The sequence below is a fragment of the Talpa europaea genome (genome assembly GCF_964194135.1).
Source record: "Talpa europaea genome assembly, chromosome: 4".
Taxonomy (NCBI): domain Eukaryota; kingdom Metazoa; phylum Chordata; class Mammalia; order Eulipotyphla; family Talpidae; genus Talpa; species Talpa europaea.
Genome location: NC_140070.1, coordinates 108,769,876 through 108,786,682, shown reverse-complemented (window position 1 = coordinate 108,786,682; position 16,807 = coordinate 108,769,876). Strand labels below are relative to the sequence as shown.

Below are 16,807 nucleotides of genomic sequence, written 5' to 3'. Positions count from 1 at the left end.
TCAGTATTTATTTCACTTATCAGTGCTAACAGACCAACCCTAGTGTAAAGCCCAAACATTTTAAGTTTTCAAACTTTGTACAGTTCACATTCAAAATTCTCACGTATCATAAACATGCCAGTACTTTACTTCCTGAAGATTTAATCTGCTTTCTTCTAATACTTTCAGTTGAAGAATTAATCTTTATCCAAGTGAAGTAGCTACCTGTGCTTGTAAATATTACACGTTATTTAACATTGTGAAATGTTTTAATACAAGCATACTCATTTGTGATAACTACCATAGTCATTTTTCTGCCACATTATACTAAGTTGATAGGGGTAGAAAACTTTAGAGTTAATACTAATACTTGAAGATGGTCGAATATTAAAAAGCAGGATGGTACCAGGAAAATTTAAAGAGTGACTTTTAGACTGAAGTAGTTTTGCAAAATAATGAGAAAAACCTTATCATAAGGCATTGAGTCAAATCTGCCTTGAAATGAGGATTGAGTTACAAGCTTGAAAATTGAGAGTGTGTATATATAATCACTCTCTGAAAGAATTCTTGTAAGTTCTGTTCACATTCTGTAGGACCAGTGTTAAGGTTCATTTGGGGCCAGGTCTAACAGGGAGATAACCGCAACTTTTTAGCCTTTTTTGATCAGTTGCTCATTCTGTTTTGTTTTTAGGTTTTTTTGTATGTTTGCTTGTTTTTTACTTATCCAGAGTATAATTAATTCCTGTGGAAGCATTCAGTTATTTTTTAAAAGCTACGCCAGAGACCCCACTGAAAACATAGTCACCATGTTGCGACACTGCCAACAGTCTCCTAGAGGCATGTGTTATGGTTGTGTGGAGAAAGCAATTTACAATTCTTAGTATTCAAAGAGGAATGTCTATTCTGCTTCTGTTGGAGTGACTAAATCACATAGCACCAACTTGGAAATCAGAATTTTATCCACTTTTCAGAAAATACAGCCGTGGTTTAGGTGAGCTAGAGCTTGCCAAAAGCTGATAAGATCGCTAATGTTTGTGAGAAATATGTAGGAATAGGCCAGTTCCTCTTGCCTTGCTGAACTTTATCTGACAATTAGGCCAATTCATCAGAAATCAATTATTTTCTAAAATATTTTTACATGTATCTCTTTATTTATCTAATGCCATTGACTTTCACAAACAGTATACAATGCATCAATTTGGGGAAAATACACAGTATCTTTTGCAGAAGTAAAACCTATTGGCAGGTCCTGTTATCACAAGTTCATTACAGTAGCAATTACTAGATAATTCAGTGCAAGCAACTTGCCATGCCAGACATCTGCCACTTGCCTTGTGTCAAAAAGACTACCTATTTCTTTGCTTCAGCTGTCAGGATGTGCTAAATTAACTTTCCTCTTAAGGAATGAACCTATCCATTTTTCTGCTCCCTTAGTTTGTGTTTCACTTTTGTTTTTAATCTTTTTCATACATCTTAACACAACATAGCCATGTATCATTAACAAAGTGCAGCATTTTACTTTCTCCATTAAGAGATAAATGTATGGTCCCTGGTGTGATTCCACTCCGCGCAGCTGTTTTTCAGGTAAGGAGTTGTTTGTCTCTGCCTTCTCTCCCACCGAACTAGTGCATGCCACACCCCATGGAAGATTCAGTGGACACAAACCTGAGCCCCCTGAGGACCAGGAACTATCCTTTCAGTTGTATAGTAAAGGCCAACAAAGGTGATCACTTTAAGGTGAATAATGGCAATGAGCACCAGTTAACTTTAAGAACATCAGTTTAGAGGCTGGTGCAAAAGATGAACTGCACATTGTCAAAGCAGAGGCAGTGAAGGGTGAAGGCAGTAAGGTTTTACTGGCGACTGAATGCTCCTGCACAGCCAATGGCTTCCCTTGGGAGCTTTGAAATCACCACCTGTGGTCCCTGGGTTGAAGTGTGGCTCAGGGCCTGGGCCCATCAGTGGGCAGCACTTGGTGACTGTGAGGGAAGGAGGATGTGAAACTCCTATGTGTGCAATCATTCTGCCCCTGGAAGTAGTAGCAAGTTCCCAATGAAAAAAGTAAAAAATGTGCTGCAGATGAAGATGGTGATGGTACTTTTGACTGTGAGGAAGCTATGGAAAAAGCACCCGTAAAGAAATCTATACTAGGTACTCCAGCCCCAAATGCACAAAAATCTAACATGAGTGGAAAAGACTCAAAACCATCAACACCAAGATCAAAGGGTCAAGAATCCTTCAGAAAACAGGAAAAACTGCAAAAATGCCAAAAGGACCTAGGGGGATAGAAGACATAGGAGTACCTATATGTCTATACTTGCTTTCCTTTTTGCAACTCTCATCCCAAAGTAGAAACCAAGTTCACCGATTATGTGAAGAATTGCTCCTGGATGACAGATGAGGAGCCTATTTAAGATCTCTGGCAGTAGAAGGAATTTCTTTAAGAAAATTATTGAAACAGTTTGTTAAAATTTTCCATCTTATTTCATTTCCATACCAGTTGGCACCTGGCTATCCTTTTTATAATGCAGTGAGAACTTTCCCTACCATGTCTGATAAATGTTGCCTAGGTTCCATTGCCAAGAATGTATTTTCCAAAATGCCAGTTTAGTTTTTCAAGATGAAACTCCACCCTCTGCTTAGTTTTAAGTGTGCATGGAATGTTATGATAGGACCTAGCAGCAGTGGTCAGACCAATGCAAATGGTGGAGACAAACATGTACATGTGAAATAAACTCAGCATTTTAATGAAATGAAAAAATAAACTTGTTTAAAGAGCTTAAGTCTAAAGTTCTCACTTGCAGTGAATCCCTTTGTATACAAATACATAGATTTTTTTTTCCACCACAATTTATATATAGTAAAAACCAGAAGGCACCTACCTAGACCTTAAGAAGAGCACACATCCAATAACAACAGTGAATCCGCCTCTGCTGCCACAAACAACACTGACGGGAGGAGGTGCCTAGTACCTCCCAGGAGAAAAGGTGCAGCTACGTGCCTCAGTCTGAGGCCCTTCCAGAGATAGTAACACACTCTTACTAAGGGCCAATTATAAAGATCTTTACAAGACTCAGGACACTCCAACGAAGTGTGCCTACTGGCCATTAGCTTTTAGCACCCATCTAAGACCCCCCTCAAAGCTTTTATCATGGTCAATATTCTGTCTTCCCAAGGGTTGGAACAATCTTGGTTTCCCTTTAAATTTTTGTTTTGTTTCATGGAGGTAGCATTGATTTACAACATCATATATGATTCAGAGATACAGGTTCACATCTTCAGGTGTAACTATATTCACCACTAAGACACCCATGTTCCTCCCCTATAGTCCTTTAAATTTTTGAAGTTAAAAACAGCTTGAATCTAGAGCAAAGGATCCAGTATGTCTTGTGTTTTGCATCCATTTTCACAGGCAGTAGGATTTCCATTTCATAGATGAGGAAATAGGTTCAAAATGTTCTAAGTAATGTTAGCCCAAAGTGTTGTCCAGTGAGTAGCAAAGTCTACAGCTGAAAACAAATCTGATTACAAGCCTGTGCACTGTACAAAATGTACTCTCTCAGAAATAATTTTAGGTAAAGGTGCCTATTTATGAAATTATGAGTACATTAGGGCACTGACACACCTAGAAAGTACAAAATGAACTAACTTTACAAAAATGGCTCAGATTGGTTTTCTCTAAGTGAGGCTGGTTTTGCATCGCGAGAATGGCAATATCAGCAGGTATAAGCACTCCCCTTTAAGGCCCTAGGCGACAAGACAATTTTGAGATTCAGGGGGTTCTAATCTTCTGTCTACTGGACCTAGCATCCTAGGAATGAAAGTGAGTACTTAACAGTTTCCCCTCAGCTCCTTAATCATCTAACTTACCTGTGCATCTTACCTGTGCACCTTCTCTAAACCTTTTTAAGATAGCCCACCTCTTAAAAGATACAGAATTATTCTTAACCCAGTTTTAAAACTTTGATTAGACATTTCATCTTCCCAATTTTGACTGCCTTTTTTGTAACTAGCGAACACTTTAAAAGAAAACCATTAGAAAGAAGCCTTTGTTACACAATTTTCACTAGCTTCATATTTAGGAATATCATATATATTATTTACTTAGTTTTCTTGCTCTGAGTTTCTAAAGTGTTTCCCCAAGACTGTTAGAATGGAGGTCGGCACTTTCCTGACAACATTCTCATGAGTGTGTCTCACGTGTCAGAACACCCCTAATACGAATCACACTTTGCAGCTCCGGATGGGGAGGCTCCCCGGCACAAGCACAAAGCCACTCCTGTTTTCATACCTGCAGGCTTCTCTTTCTAATATCTGAGACATTTATGCTCTTGCTAATTATACTAATTGCTGTGGTCCTCACTGAATCAGATTGTGAGGTTGTGGTTCCATTCATGTCAAAAATACTGTGCTTTGTCACCGAATGGGTGGAGGAGGCATTTGAGCCTCTAGTTCCCCCCACTCCGGGCGCCCCCGTGGGTGCGTTTTGCCAGCTGTGTGCTCCATGATTGGCTGGGCTTTTGATGTGCAGATACAACAAGTTGGTCACAAACTTGTGTACAATGGGCCTGTTCTGGTTCATGTGAAAATCAACATCCTTTTTTGTGTTCCTGGGTGACAGGATGCTACAATACTATTAGCATTTGCAAAGAGTGTGCTCTGTCCAAGGGTGTAACCACAGATCGTGTGCTGCTCAGTTTGTGTTTCTCTATTATGTGAGAGACACAAAGAAGCTGAAGGCTGGCAAAGGCCTGTCAAATCTTGTAATGTAGCGCTCGACCCCCAAACTCCACTTGGCCTCCTAGCATCTCTTGTTCCCGGTCCCACCCCTTCCTCTGAATGGGCTCTGAGGTAGGTAAATGAATTCAGAGGCCTGGTAGGCGGGGGATTCCTTTCTGACCTCATTCCTGTACCATTTGTTTGCAGGCTTGTAGGGGGAGAGGAGGACATTTTGGAATCCTTTGTGTCAAATAATTTTCTTGCAGGTTGGGGAGTTAATGGTAACTTTGTCTGAAGCCAACCAAGCAGAAAACTTCCAGAGAGGCGTGGCATGCCCAACCTCCTCAAAACTACAAGATAAGAATGTGGAAACAGGGCCATTTCTAGAGCAGATGGATATGCGGCATGTCTGCATGGTGGACATCTGGTTCTCCAAAGCTTACATCTCCTCATGTGTAAGATAGAATGGTTCTTTCTTAAAAATCTTTTTCCTTTTTCTGAACTATCATGGCTTATATACTGATGCCAGAGTTTGGAAACCCTTTTATGCAACCAGTTATGCATTCTGAATTGAAAGCCACCTACAACCTGGCTAATTGTATAGAGTATGATGTGATTTCCAGAAGAGTTACATCATTTTATTACCCTTGGATTTGTTTGTTTATCTAGAAAGTGAATTATTGTTTCAGCTCAATGATAGCTCTTGTTTTACAAAAAGAAAGAAAAGAGGTCCAGAAAGAAGAAGCCATTTGCTCAATTGGTGGGAGAGCTAGCATTCTTCTGACTCCCAGGCAAATTTCTGTTCTGTGAAAATTTAGATACAGGGCTACAGTATAATGCATTCAAAGCCAGGCATTTTGTAAAAGCAGTTGGGAATCTGGGTATTCATGTGAAACATCCCTGTTTTTAAATGTCAGTAGCTAATTTAAAAAATCTTAAACAGTTTGTGAATCAAACAAATATCTAGATCCAGTATGCCGCTAACAAACCATGGCCGCCTGAGACCTCTGGTTTAAGCTGCAGTTGTCTGTCCCACTCTGACCTCAGTGCACTTGAATGACAAGACTCAGGTCTTCTGACAATAACTTGATTTCTTCTCATCTTAGAGATGCACACATTTTTAGCTTCATTGTGATGTTTCGAACTTTAATTTATGATGAGTCTGTAAGAGAAAAATCTCATTTATTAAATGCCCATAGTATTCCAAGCACTGGTAATATATTACCTTACCTATTCTACAACTTCCTAAGGTAGCTTCATCACCATGTTACCAGCAGGTCAACCCCAGCTCTGAGAGATTGCCTGAAGATCCAAGGCTAGATTGGATTAGCAAGGGTTTTCTGGGATCCCACATAGGTGTAGCTGCAGAACCTAGAAAAAAGAGCAAATCTAGAATGAACAGGGCAAGAGCTCCCACTCCTTATCCACTAACGTATCTGGAGGCAGCAACTCCTTTTCATGCTGTGAGTTGGCTGGTAAAAAAAGTATGCATATTCATAAATAACTGTACGCTACTTCCAGAACAATGGATAGGCCAGTGATGAGAGAACCCCCGATTGAGTAAGATGCACATACTTATTTAAGTTTCGTTCTAAACATCAAACTTTTTCAGGTTCTGGAAATAACAGTGGTGAACGTCCACAAGGGAAAATGATGCTTGTCCCACCAATCTACACATTTTCAATGAAGGATGAGTGTTCAGAGCACATTCTATTGTGAACGTTTACTCAAGATGACATAGAGGTAAAGGACCTATACAAAGAAAACTATAAAACACTGTTAAAAGAAATAGAAGAAGACACAAAGAAATGGAAAGACATCCCCTGTTCATGGATTGGAAGAATAAACATTATTAAAATGGCCATCCTACCAAAAGCAATATACAGATTCAATGCTATTCCAATCAAAATCTCAATGGCATTCTTCAAAGAAATAGAACAATTATTGATGAAATTCATATGGAATCACCAAAAACCCCGAATAGCCAAAGCTCTACTGAAAAAAAAAGAAGGAAATGGAGGCATCACACTCCCAGACTTCAAACTATACTACAAAGCCATAATCATCAAAACTGCATGGTATTGGAACAAGAACAGACATACAGACCAATGGAATCAAATAGAAAATCCAGAAATAAACCCACAGATTTATGGTCAACTAATCTTTGACAAAGGAGCAAAGACTATGCATTGGAGCAAAGAAAGTTTGTTCAATAAATGGTGCTGGGAAAACTGGGTCGCTACATGCAAAAGAATGAAGCTTGACCACTACCTCACACCATACACAAAAATCAACTCAAAATGGATTAAAGAACTAGACATAAGACCTGAAACCATAAAATACATAGAAGGAAATATAGGCGAAACACTACGTGATTTGCACATCAAAGACATCTTTACAGACACATCACCCAAAGCAGTGATAGTGAAGACAAAGATAAACATCTGGGACTACATCAAATTAAAGAGCTTCTGCACAGCAAAAGAGACAATAACAAAAACAAAGAGAAACCCCACCAACTGAGAGAACATTTTTGCACCCAACACTAATGATAAAGGACTGATCACAAAAATCTGCAAAGAGCTGATGAGACTCAGCAACAACAAAGAAAATAATCCAGTCAAAAAATGGGCAGAAGAGCTAAAAAGAAACTTCTCTGAAGAGGAAATGCAAATGGCCAACAGACATATGAAAAAATGTTCAACATCACTTGTAATCAGGGAAATGCAAATCAAAACTACCATGAGATACCATCTCACACCAGTGAGAATGGCACATATTAAAAAAACTAGCAACAACAAATGTTGGCGAGGGTGTGGAGAAAAAGGAACTCTTCTGCACTGTTGGTGGAGTGCAAACTGGTCCAACCACTATGGAGAGCTGTGTGGAGATTTTTTGACCTACTAAAGATAGAGCTTCCATATGATCCAGCAATTCCACTCCTAGGTATTTACCCAAAGGACACAGAAACATCAATTCCAAAGAGCACCTGCACCCCTATGTTTATAGCAGCACTGTTTACAATAGCTAAGCTTTGGAAACAACCCAAATGCCCAAAAATAGATGACTGGATCAAGAAGATGTGGTACATATATACCATGGAATATTACTCAGCATTCAAAAAAGATAAACACATGCAATTTGCAGCAACATGGATGGCGCTGGAAGGGATCATGCTCAGCGAAAGAAGCCAAAAAGAAAAAGAAAAATACCGGATGGTCTCACTCATAGCAGGAATCTAGAAAACTTAAATAAGGGACTAGGAAAATGAATATAAGAAAATGAAAATCAAAATCAACAAAAAACTATGAACCAGAGACACTTTTTGGGGGGTGGGGGGTGGGAGGGGAAGGATTGGGGTCAGAATGGGGCGTTTGCAATTGTATGGGGGAATATAAAAATAAAATTTAATATTTAAAAAAAAAAAAAAGATGACATAGCCCAGACTTAACCTTTGTAATTATTTGTATATGTTGCACAACTTGAATAAAATCATCTAAGTAATCAGTTGGTGCTTTATCATAAAGGAGAGTCAATTGTCTGCTAAGTGTGCCCATGTGTGCATATCCCTGTGTGTGTATCTTGGGAATTTATAACATAGAGTTCATCCCTGGTTCCAGGAAAGGCAATCCTACCTGGAGAAATTCTGCACAGTACAGCAAAGACTGGCACACACATAAGTGATCAAACCTCTGTGTTTGTATCTACGAGCAAAGGCAGAGCACAGGACCAGGAAGCAGAAGAGGTATGCTTCTCCCCTGCTGGAGGAGACAAGGGCCTTACAAGAGCACTACCTTCCAGGAGCAGCTGTGAGAAGGCCAGTGTGGGGTGAGTGACTTAATCAGTCTTCCCCCCCCCCCCACTAGCCTCTATGGCTATCACCTGTGGCCTTGATGGTGTTGCTGCCGAAGGCACTTAGGAGCGTGGGCGTGCCTGATTGTGGACACCTGGAGCATAGGTGCGTGCATGTGCTAGTGTGCACACCTGAGCCTAGGGGCAGGAATAAAAGCTGCAGCAGGGAAGGCTACAGGAAGACCAGCAGTGTGATGACAGGAGAGGCGAGAACACACGATGATGAGAGAGAATGCCAGAGAAGGAGCTGAAAGATTGGCCAGGGACTGGGGGACTTGGTTGCTGCCAACCTCCTGGCCTCCTGGCCTCCAGGCCCCCTGCTGCCTAGTCTGCCTGCCTTACCAGTCTGCAGGCTGGCTGGCCCTTCAGCTGGCAAGCAGTTGTTTCTGGTCCAAGCGGCCTTTAAGTTTCCACTGTTGATCAAACCTGGCATCCAAAGATGCTCTTTGGAAACAGAGGGAAAATGCCTCCTGGTTCAACAAAGTCAGCAAGACATTTTCCAGTGAAAACTGCTCCAAGAGCTGCCAACCCAGGTGCACGTTGTTCCTCTTGATTCCTTCGAAGTGACGTAACTAACGCCAATGCTTATCATGGGTCAGTGCAGCTGTAAGCCCAGAACATATGTGAGTGTTGTTAATTTCCACAACTCTGTGATTTCCCCCATTTTACACATGAAAAAATAAACGGAGTCTCTGAGTTGTTCCACTTGTCAGGTGTTGCTTTGTTTCTAACTGGCAATGCTGGGAGTCCCCCTGAAAGTCTGGTTCCTGGCCTGCACACTGAACCCCCTCACTACTGTAAATGCTTCCGCATCTAGAAATGGCCTGCATTGCTCTGTAGCAAGCACAAGGGAGAAGTTGGCAAAGGTTGTCAAAAGTTTGAGCAGTTATGAATTCAGACAGCAGTCACTGGGGGGCTGGAGATAAGAGGGCCCCTGCTTCTTTGGGAACATTTGTAAGTGGAAGCAGCTTTCCAGACTCACTGGCAGTCCTCACCACCCCCAAGCCCATAGGAACCAGCAACCCCAACCTGGGACACCCCTGACTGCCAAGGAGACAGCTCTCATCCAGCAGCTCCTCCCTGGCAAAGGCAAGGACAAGGGCCTGAGCCTGGGCTAACATGTTAATCTGCAGAGAATCCTGAAATCAAGGCAAGTTTGTAAAGGGACTATTGATTGGCTGCCTGAGAGGGCACAGTGAGTTGTGTGAATACTTCTGTTCATGTCCAGGCAGCAAAGGGATTGGCCAATTATTTATTAAGAGCGCTGCTATCAGACCATGCTTTATCTAGCATGTGGCTATAAGGAAGTTTGGATTTCTGGCATTTGAGAGAATTCAGTATGGTGGCTGCACCACTTATTTTTTATATCTTTCTCAATTTAATGGGTTAGGCTTCACTCTCATTCTATGCCTCCACTTAGATGGTGTTCTGGGTGCTCTGTGTGTAGCTACCTGGAAAGAAAGCAAATGAACTTGTAAAATTTCCTTCAATCCCAGCCTCTAAAACTAAATTGGTATCTTCCATAAATTCTGTAATCTCTAAACTATGCACTGTCTTTCCTTTTATTCACAGTCCAACTCCTTGAAAGAGAAATCACTCCCAGTCATGCATCAGCTCACTCCAAGCTGGCTTGTTCTTTTACCATTTGGGTACCCGCCTCACCACGCCCTCACAGTCACTGCCTCCATCAGCCGACTGCCCCTCGCTAAGGCTGCCAGGGACCTCCAAGCAAATAATTCCCTCAAACACTCTGTACTCGTTTTGTTTAATCTCTTCAGGCCATTGAATACTTTGCAGGACTTATTTTTCTCTCTCTCCTCATTTTCCCCTTCAGCTCTTACTTCTTTGGCTTCTATACTTTCATGACATCAGTTTCACCTGGTTTTCCTTCTAAAGACAAAATGGCTGCTGATGTCCAACACCATTTGCAGACCTTCCTGAAACCTGAAGATGACTTTTCCTTTTCTCAATCACACATTCTTCCTGCCTGGTCAACTCCCTGCCACATATGTTCTCAGCTTTCTGTAGCACCGCCCTATTCCACTCTGCGCCAACCCATGTTTCCAACTGCCTGGCTGCATGTGCCACGGACACCCGAGACTCACTCCCCCTTCCATGGGAAACCCATATCTTCTCGAGATTTCCATCATGGTAAGAGACACTGTGGTGATGCAGAAGACAGACATCTAGGACTCTCCTTTCTGATACAAAGGATCAAACTGATATAAGGATCAAACCCAGCCACCCATGTCTATAATTATTATTTTGGTATCTTTTGTAGCCAACCTGTCTTTGTACGCTTAGATGCCCCACAAGTCTCACCTCCATTATTACCACAAGCCTTCATTTTCACCCCTCTTCTAATGAAACCCTCTTGCCAAAATGAAGTATTTAAAATGCAAATGTGATTGCTTGATAAAAATCTGTCTCCAGATAGTTTCCAATTAATATTCAAAATCTTTAGCTCATAGTTTTTCATGGTAATTCCAACCATCCCCTCATTCCGAACCCATATCTAGAGCCACTTGTAATTGTTCAGACCCTCCTGCTCTGCCAGGTTCCCTTCCTGCACATACATTCCATTTGGAATATCTTCCTTGTTCAGGTAAACCTCACCTATGTCTGGGGATCCTGACCCAGAATCACCTCCTCTGGGAAACTTCCTGAGTCCTTCCTCCCTGGTCTCTGCTTGTGAGCTGCCTTTCACACCACTCCCAACAGACACCTGTCCCAACACAATATCCTGTACTGGAATTGCCACTCCAGACTGAGTGATCTTTGAGGGCAGTGCACTTAAGTATTCATACAACTTCACCAACCAGTGCTCACTGTATTTGACTCTATTTCAGTAAATGCCAATACCACTTACTCTTGCACAGCCAAAAGCTAGGCATCATCCTTTCCTCTTCACCCTATCTCCATGTTCATATCATATTATCCACCAAGGCTTATTAATTACACCCAAGAGCATCCCTCCACCACGCCGCTCCATCCCCACTGTCCCCCTCCTACTCCTGACTGCTAGCTCCTGCAGCGCCTCCTAACTCATTTCCTCTCTTGCTTCCCTCCAAAAAGCTAGAGGGTTTTTAAAGCACATGTTACTCTGCTTAAAACCTTTCCATTGATTGGTGCTATCCTTATCATAAAGTCCCAAATCAGCAAGAACATTTTCTAGGATCCAATAAGATCCTGCCCTCCTCAGCCTCAGTCACATGAATTTTAGGTCTTTAAATACACCCTTCAAATAAATATACCTTATTCCACCTGTACTTTTGCACATTCTCTCCTCAACCCACAACCTTCCATTTGCCTAACTGCCACTTAGCTCAGGGCTCAGCTTAAATATCACCACCTTTGGGAGCTTTTCCTGACCCAGCCCCAACTCAGACTAATGTAGTTTTCCTGGTTGGGCCTTTTTACACCCTAAACTTTGCCCACGTACTACATGTCACATTTCTACTTACTTATCCAGTGTTCATCTCTCCCATTTAGACTGCATGTTCCAGGAGGCCAGAGGTACCATCTGATCTTCCCATAATACAATATCTGGCACATTGATTATCATTGCATGAATGAATGAATGAATGAATGTGTTAGTTCTGTAAAGGATTTCAGAGATTCTCAGCCTATTTGAAAATATGGCAAAACAAGTGCCTGAGGAAGAACTCAGCAAAGGTAGTTTGTTGCAGCAATGATCTCAGAGCCAAAAACACCCAGTGTTTCAGGCCTACTGATTCCCATATGGTTATACCCAGGATGGTATGTTGGGGGGACCTTGGACCCTGCAAACAGACAGAAATGGATTGAGTTCTGGTCATGCTTCTTGCTAACTCTGTGAATGTCAGACAGATTCTCCTCTAAGTCTCGGTTTCCTCATCTCTTTAAAAGAAAAAAATATGTGCGCATGTGTATATGTGTGTACAGAGTTACAAGGTATAGAGTGTTTAAGGTTAAAATAAGATAGTACATTTAAAGCACTTTCAAAGTGGCTAGTTCGTGTATAGTAAAAAGCATTAGCTCTTATACCATGGTATTATATGGTATATATCATTTTACCATAGATAACCGTGTTAGTTTACACAACAAAAGTTCAGACAAAACCAAGGCCATAAAAACCCTTGACTTCAAAAATGAAGCAACTGGAATGGGAGGCTGGTGGGCTGGGAGTGAAGGAGGGAGGGGCCCAATGGAGCACTGTAGAGGATTTTTGGGACTTCAACGGTGGGTATGGCGTGGGAACATGCATTTGTAGAGGTTTGAACTATAACCCCTAAAACAAATACAATGATGTAAACCAACTTGATCTCAATTGAACAACAACAAAGAAAGAAAGAAACATTAAGATCCAATCCACAGCTGTTTCCAAACCAAAGACAAGAATGGCATCAGAAATATAGAGGGGATGCTGCCCTTGCCTGCAGCGTCTGCTCACTGACACATGGATATCTTTCTCCAGAAATGTTCCCTCGCACTCTCTGCCTCCTAGCCTGGCCCTGGAAGGTCACATTGCTGCTTAGTCCCAGCACTGCTCTGTAGATTCACCACCTTCCAATCCACATGCTGGGCTGGGTGCTGGGGGGGCTGGGCCTTGAAAAGTCATCAGTCCAGCCACAGGGCCAGCTGTCCCCTGGGAGACCCCTGAGTGCATTGCTGCGAAAGGCTGACTCAGCCAGCTGCGCTTCTGGATTCTGAAGGAAAATTTAGGGTCCCCCTGGGGCCTCTATTTTTCTTGAGAACTTGCATAGAATGTAGCCTTCAACCACTTTAATGCAAAGATCAGTGAAAGTCTTCGGTTGCAGAGGACACTCTTAAGTCAGCACACAGGCCCTTGTGTGCGGACCAACAGCTGGCAGAGAGGCCCTCAGAGCCCAGTGTCAGGTAGAACTGTAGTTCCCCAAGCCGGTGTGCTGTGACCTTCTACTGACCATTTTCCTCCCTTTTCTTTGGCTACCAGGAAGCCCCCAAATCTATTCTTATCAAGTAGCCTATCATTGTTCTCACATGGCAGCTTCTATTTCTATAGCTGCTGTATTAAATTTGCCACTGATTTCATTCCTTTTTGCTGCCCCCCCCCCCATATCTCTCTTTAATTTCTTCATCTGAATTTTTGTGGGTATTTCCAAAAGCTGTCTGAAAGCCTTTTGCCAGATGAGGTAACGTGGAACAGGTGGGTGCATGCAACCACCAGGTACGCACACGCTCACGCTCACCTGTGTTCTAAAACCAGCTCCTCTGGAAGCAGTGGGGTGCCTGTCTGTAACTTATTTCCTTTAATTCAGCGCTAAAATAATTACCTGGACTAGTGATGGAACGCAGCACAGCAATGCCTTGTGAAAAGCTGGTTCCCCTTCCAGCCTACGCCAAGGATGAAGAAGCCCGCAGGACTCAGAGGCTGGGGAGGATGGGGTGGGGGGGTGGGGTGGAAGGAGCCCCAGCCCTCCTGGAGGAATCTGCTCTACTAATGAAAGGGTCCTTCTTTCCAGGGATTATAAGAATATTCATGACCCTTGAGATCAGCAGGTGAGGCTCAGCCCTCCCTACTCATCCTTTGGGCAAATAGTCCAGAAAGCCTGAGGTTGCCAGGAGGAGAAAGGAACAGTGGGAGCTGGGAGCTTTTCCTGCTTCCCTTGGTCCCCAACTCCCTTTATTTTCAGAGAAGGGCAGGGTGGGGGGCACTGTCCTGAGGTGAAGCCAGGACTGTGTCTTTCATTTCTAAAGAGTAGGCAGTGAAGCCGAGGCAGAAGTCCCGTGACATGACTTGAGACACAAAATGGTATCTTAGCATCGAAGACCCCCTTTGACAACAAGAAGAAAAGCCCTTTTCTTCCCTGCCTGGATTAGCCGAGGAGGGAATTCTCCGGAACATGTGTGCATTGTTTCGTGGAGGGCAGCCAGGCCGGCCCGGGGCTCGCCTCCCAAAGTCAGTCCAAGGAAGCTTGTCCCGTGTAATTAAAAGGGAAGGGAAACAGCAGGGAGTCTTGTTCCGCCCCTGCCCACCAAAGTGGGGTCCCCAGGGGATGGTGTGGCCCAGGAAATTGGCTAAATTAATGGTTACTGGAGGCTTCACTGAATGTGTGAGCCCTGGAGGCAGAGAAAGGGCAAGGCAGGGAGTGTCCTCAGAGTTCTGATAAAATGGGAAAAAGAGAAACATTCTCAGAGAGCAGAAATGTCAGACTCCCTTGCCACCTGACCCAGCAGCAAGGCAGCAAGGGGACTGAGCACCTGCAGTGAGGGGTCAGTGCCCCGTGGAAAGCAGGGCCTCAAGGCAGTGTTTCCAGGTCCTCCTTTGTCTGCTGACGCGGGCGGCCCCTGCTCTCTCCAGCTGACAGCGAGGCTGGGAGCCAGGAGGTCACAGGTCGTGGCCGGGCACTGTGGTCAGCAGCTCACAAAGGGGGCCGGGGCTTCCCCTGGCAACACATGTTTCTGGAAAGTAGACTCTTGTATTTGTCAGTGGTAAAGTGTCTCACTCAGAAATTATGGGAAGAAGGGAAACCCCGAGCTAGAGGTTAACATGATGGCATTTATAGGGTTTAACTGAGCTACGAAAAAAGAAAGTTCTTTATCTTATGAAGAAGGAAGTTCTTTTTCTTATAAAATGGAAAAGTTCCTCATGAAGAAAAATGTTCTCATTGCCCTTTCCTAAAGACTTCAGTTCAAGAAAGTAAACTTTATATTTCATTTTCTTTTTTTTTAAATTATTTTTTATTGAGGCAACATTGGTTTACACACTGCATATGGTTTGGGGGTACAGGTTCACACCCCTATGTTACTACACCACACCCACCAAGACACCCATAACCACACATCATTGTCCCTGGTTCCTTTCCCTCCCAAGTCAGCAGGTTGAATTTACAGCAGATTTTAGGCAGTCTTCATCAGAAGTCTGGGAATCCGTGACTCCTCCTCACTGCCTGCCTCCCAGGACATATAGGAAAATAACAGTCATGATAATTGTGAAACCAAGCAGTGTTGGTTTTCCAAGATCCCACCTACTCAGGCCCAGATCACATATTTCCGAAGAATGCAGCGGCTGAGCAGACAGCCTAGACTCTTGCTTCTTCTGCTAAGTGATGAATCTAAGTCAATATTGCAAAATAGACTGGGTCCTCTGGCTCCACAAATATTGGACCAAAGACTTGAGCTCCGAGATGCTGTTGACAATTACGAGATGGTGGCATTGTTGTCTTTGTCACCATGAAGTGCAGCTTGGTGAGGCCTGGCCTAACACCCTGTGTACACAGAGGGGCAGCGAACTCAGAGGCCCGTGTGTTTGCTCTGCCAACATGCACGGGTGCGGCCCTCCACCCGTCCCCCTCCCAAGGCGCAGCTGGGGCTGTTAGACATGCACCTCCCTTTCCTGCATGCCTGGGGTAGGGGCACCCAGCACTGTGCCTAAGCTACATGCCTCCTTTCCTCTTTTTTTTTATTGATTTTTTTTTCAATTATTGAAATATACTTGTAACAGCTGTAGGATTTGAAGGATTTTCACAAACCACCACATCCTTGCACTGTCAACCAGGTTAAGAGCCTGAGTGTTTCTAGCATCCATCCCACAAGCCCCCCGTGCTTCTTCCCAGGCCTCAAGTCCCTGTTTACCTTTGCATTTCATATCAACTTCTGTGCCTCCCCCACTCACTCAGAGCTTTTACAGAGGCTGCTATTCCAACAGCCCCGTGCTCTACTCCTGTGTTCCTCATTGCAAATCCTGGAAGTGTGTGGCCCAATATCACATTTGTGGCCAAGAAGCTGACTTGGAGATGGCATGTTCTGCAGAGACTCCAGCTGCCTGTTACTGTCAACCCAGTCAGGGGCAATGCTGCTGGGTTCCTTGCACACTGAATCCACAGCTTGATTCTCACAAGTCCTACTCTCCTTCCCGAGGGCACAGGCTGGATCAGCTATTGCCAGAAAGTCAAGTGCACAACCCACCAGAGGCAAAACGCCTTGCAGACCCTTCCAGCCCACAGCCTCCACGTGGGAACACAGATACCCTACAGGCCCATAATCCTGAGAATCTCGTAACACCCCTTGTCCTTAGACCTTTGCTTCACTTGCCTCCAAAGCATGTGCCTGCAATACCCCTGGCCTCACTAGGCAGAGGTGGGTGCTACGTCTACTCTTGCCAGGAACCTTTGGGAGGCACCATAGATCAGCAAGCTTGGCAGGAGCTTACTCCAGGAACACAAGACTCTGTGTCTTTCATTTCTGATTGAGTTGGGCCCTGTACCGGTAGACGGAGGAGAACAAAATTTGGTAA

At 43.6% G+C, this 16,807-nt stretch overlaps 1 pseudogene across 1 annotated transcript; it reads left to right on the top strand.

Annotated features, from left to right (window-relative positions):
- The first annotated feature begins 1,620 nt into the window (after positions 1-1,620).
- On the top strand, positions 1,621-6,352 carry LOC311170319 (nucleophosmin-like; annotated as a pseudogene). Its single transcript has 3 exons — positions 1,621-2,278; positions 4,965-5,153; positions 6,311-6,352. The product of its transcript is annotated as a nucleophosmin-like (transcript).
- The last annotated feature ends 10,455 nt before the right edge of the window (positions 6,353-16,807 follow it).